The sequence below is a fragment of the Pseudoliparis swirei genome, chromosome 22 (assembly GCF_029220125.1).
Source record: "Pseudoliparis swirei isolate HS2019 ecotype Mariana Trench chromosome 22, NWPU_hadal_v1, whole genome shotgun sequence".
Lineage (NCBI taxonomy): Eukaryota > Metazoa > Chordata > Actinopteri > Perciformes > Liparidae > Pseudoliparis > Pseudoliparis swirei.
This window is the reverse complement of record NC_079409.1, coordinates 1,969,257-1,972,833: the sequence shown is the minus strand read 5'-3', so window position 1 is coordinate 1,972,833 and position 3,577 is coordinate 1,969,257. Positions and strand designations below refer to the sequence as shown.

General features: G+C 45.0%; 1 long non-coding RNA gene across 1 annotated transcript; it reads right to left on the bottom strand.

The window, feature by feature from the left end:
- Window positions 1-995: 995 nt before the first annotated feature.
- LOC130187992 (uncharacterized) lies at window positions 996-2,383 on the bottom strand. The gene is made up of 3 exons (XR_008830539.1): window positions 2,364-2,383; window positions 2,002-2,050; window positions 996-1,142 (listed from the first exon to the last, which is right to left on the bottom strand). It is a non-coding gene; the product is annotated as an uncharacterized LOC130187992 (long non-coding RNA).
- Between the last annotated feature and the right edge of the window lie 1,194 nt (window positions 2,384-3,577).

The window sequence follows — 3,577 nt, the reverse complement described above, 5'->3', positions numbered from 1 at the left end:
GCAGGGCCGGCGATGACAGAGCCATCAGAGAACTTTTGCAGGTAGGCGTGGTCGGAGTTGTGATTGAAGTCCGAGGTGTAGATGGTGAAGAGGAATGGAGCCAGACGGTTCCTTGTGGAGCCCGTGCTGCAGGAGACCCGGTCTGACTCATCCCCTATCCTCACATACTGTGGACGGTTGGTGAGGTAGTCAGGATCCATGTGGTGAGGTGGTGGTCACGGACTGCTCCAGCTGGTCCCTCAGAAGCAAAGGCTGGATGGTGTTGAAGGCACTGGAGAACATGACTCTCACAGTGTTTCCAGCCTCTTCCAGGTGAGGCGGCATCGCTGCAGCAGGAAGATGTGGCGTCATCACCCGATGCCAGGTTGGTAGGCGAACTGAAGTGGGTCAGCGATGGGCTCACCAGGGCCCGAAGCTGGACGAGGACCAACCTCTCCATCAGGTGTGATGTTAATGCCACCGGCCTGAAGCTGTTGAGGTCCTTGGGCGCGGGGTCTTCGGTACTGGTACCACACAGGAGGTCTTCCACAGCTGTGGTACTTTCCCAGCCTCAAGCTCAAGTTGAGCGTGCTCACTATCCCGCACAGCTGGTCTGCACAGGATTTGAGGAGCCTTGAGCTGATGCCGTCTGGACCGTGGCCTTCCTCATATATATATATATATATATATATATATATATATAACGGAGGTTAGATGCTAAAATGTATTATACAAATGATGTGAAGTCACTTAAAGTGAGAATGAGATGACTTGAAACCCCATACCTTTGTTGATATTAATGAAGCTTTCAATCAACTATGGCGGCTTAGGGATACAAGCGTGCGTGTATGTGAAATTAAATGTCTCTCTGGCTGCAACACTAGATACATGTCGTTTTAGATTAAGACTCATTCCTGAATCTGAAGTCCATCGAATAACTCCATGAGTTAGCTGACTGACATGCTGCATCAGAAAAGCAATGAGAACACATCCCTATCTTGATAGAGCTACATCATGTACAGGTCAACATATATAGAGACAACAGTGTTTACAATACACCCTTACCTGACGGTAGCTCTATTTGGGTCACATCCATCATATGTAGTCCAGTCTAAAGGCGTCTCCGTGTCCACTGCCACAGCAGGAGCCTGATTGTGTGTCACCTGGAATGCAGATTGAAAAAAAGACTGCATTTAGAAATTATAGTAATGATGTTTGTTGAGATACTCACAAGTTACCAAAGTGACTTTATTTGAAAAGTCTATTAAACGTTTATTAAATGGCAAATAACACAGCAGTGTGCATGGCCTATTCTAAAGTCTAACAAGAACATATAGGGCTGCACTGATTCATATTCAAAATACACTTTAAAACCTCTGAACCCCAGCTTTAGATCACATAATTCTAAGCATAAATAAGGGTTCCTTTCATAGCGTATAGTAATCACAACATTAAACAAGTAACCAGAGCAAGTAACACTGCGTCCTGCCCGTGACTGTAAGACAACTCCGACAGGTCACACTGCAACAAGGATCAAGAGCTGGCGCAGTGAATCACTGAATATATACTAAAAATATATTGTGATATATTGTTCCATTGCACCCCAAGTCTATTTTACATTGTGAGAGTTACAGCTGAACAAATAAGGCTAAAATGCTGTCAGACCAGCAACAGATTATTTTAATGAGAATACTCAATGCATTGATCAGCACACACTGCTCATTGAATGACTTCAACTCAAAACAACAGACCAGTAACCTTCAATAACTGCATGAGAAGGATGACCAGCCTCTTACTGTATTCACGATTTAGACATAGAATATAGTGTTACACTAGCTATTTGAGTCATGTTAGCTGGGGAAACATCACGGCACGTTTAGCGTCACGTGCTCTTTGTTTACATCTCGCAGAACTCAAACCGGAATAGAGACCGCGGCAGTTACGGAAACAGAGCCATAGTTTCACAGATATAACCCGCCGAATTAAAACGGGTAACGCGTGAACAACACACAGCTTTCTTACGTGTAACACGAAGGTTTGGGACGCGAGTCAGCTCGTTATATCCGCTCTTCTTCGGCGATCTCAAACCGGAAGTCAAATGCCGCCGGAAGACAGCGGCAGTTACGTAAACAGAGCTAGTTTCACAGATACAACCCGCCGAATTAAAACGGGTAACGCGTTAACAACACACAGCTTTCTTACGTGTATCGCGAAGGTTTGGGACGCGAGTCAGCTCGTTATATCCGCTCTTTCTCGCCGAGCTCAACCCGGAAGTAAATTGCCGCCGTGAGACCGCAGCAGAGTTACATAAACAGAGCTAGTTTCACAGATACAACCCGCCGACATAAAACGGGAAACACGTGAACAATATACAGCTTTCTTACGTGTATCGCGGAGGTTTGGGGACACGAGGGAGCTTCTGATCTCGTCTGTACATGGGACAGCCCGAGGCTCAACTGATAGCTACTATAGCTAGCATGAGCAGCTAGCGATCTTGTCATATAAAGTAGTACCATCTGAATAACGGAGAAACGGTTTTGCTACAGTTGCAACCCGTGTGTTTAGGTAAAACACATATAATGAACTAAGTCATATTTAATAAAGTAAACCTACCTTGGAAGAAGTTCATGAGTTAGACAGATCCACACGGCGGGAATCAGATCCAGATCTCGAACCACTGCATGGGACTTTACCTTACATCTCGCGAGATTCGTGGACACATGGCGAGATCTCAGGCAAATCCGCGAAGTTATACACACACGGGAGTGTGTGTAGCCGCACCAGCACCATTCAAACATAGGGGCGGTAGTGGTAGAAATTCTACACACACATTACACACACTTTCCAGTTTTGTTACTTTATGGGACTTTGGTTAAAAGCAACAGGAGTATCAGGGAGGCTTCTGAGCCCATATACATCAAAAACGGTGTGGGGCCCTGATTTTAGGGCCCCACGAGGTAGGTGGGCCCCATACCGCTGGTGTGCTCCCTGTTTCGGGGCCCTACAACGTAATAAATGCAAGTACACACACACACACACATGAACATACACACACACATGAACATACACACACACACACATGAACATACACACACACATGAACATACACACACACACACACATGAACATACATACAGACACACACACATGAACATACACACAGACACGAACATACACACACACACATGAACATACACACACACATGAACATACACACACACACACACACATGAACATACACACACACATGAACATACACACACACACATGAACATACATACAGACACACACATGAACATACACACACACATGAACATACACACACACACACATGAACATACACACACACACATGAACATACACACACACATGAACATACACACACACACATGAACATACACACACACATGAACATACACACACATGAACATACACACACACATGAACATACACACACACACACACATGAACATACACACACACATGAACATACACACACACACACACACATGAACATACACACACATGAACATACACACACATGAACATACACACACACATGAACATACACACACATGAACATACACACACACACATG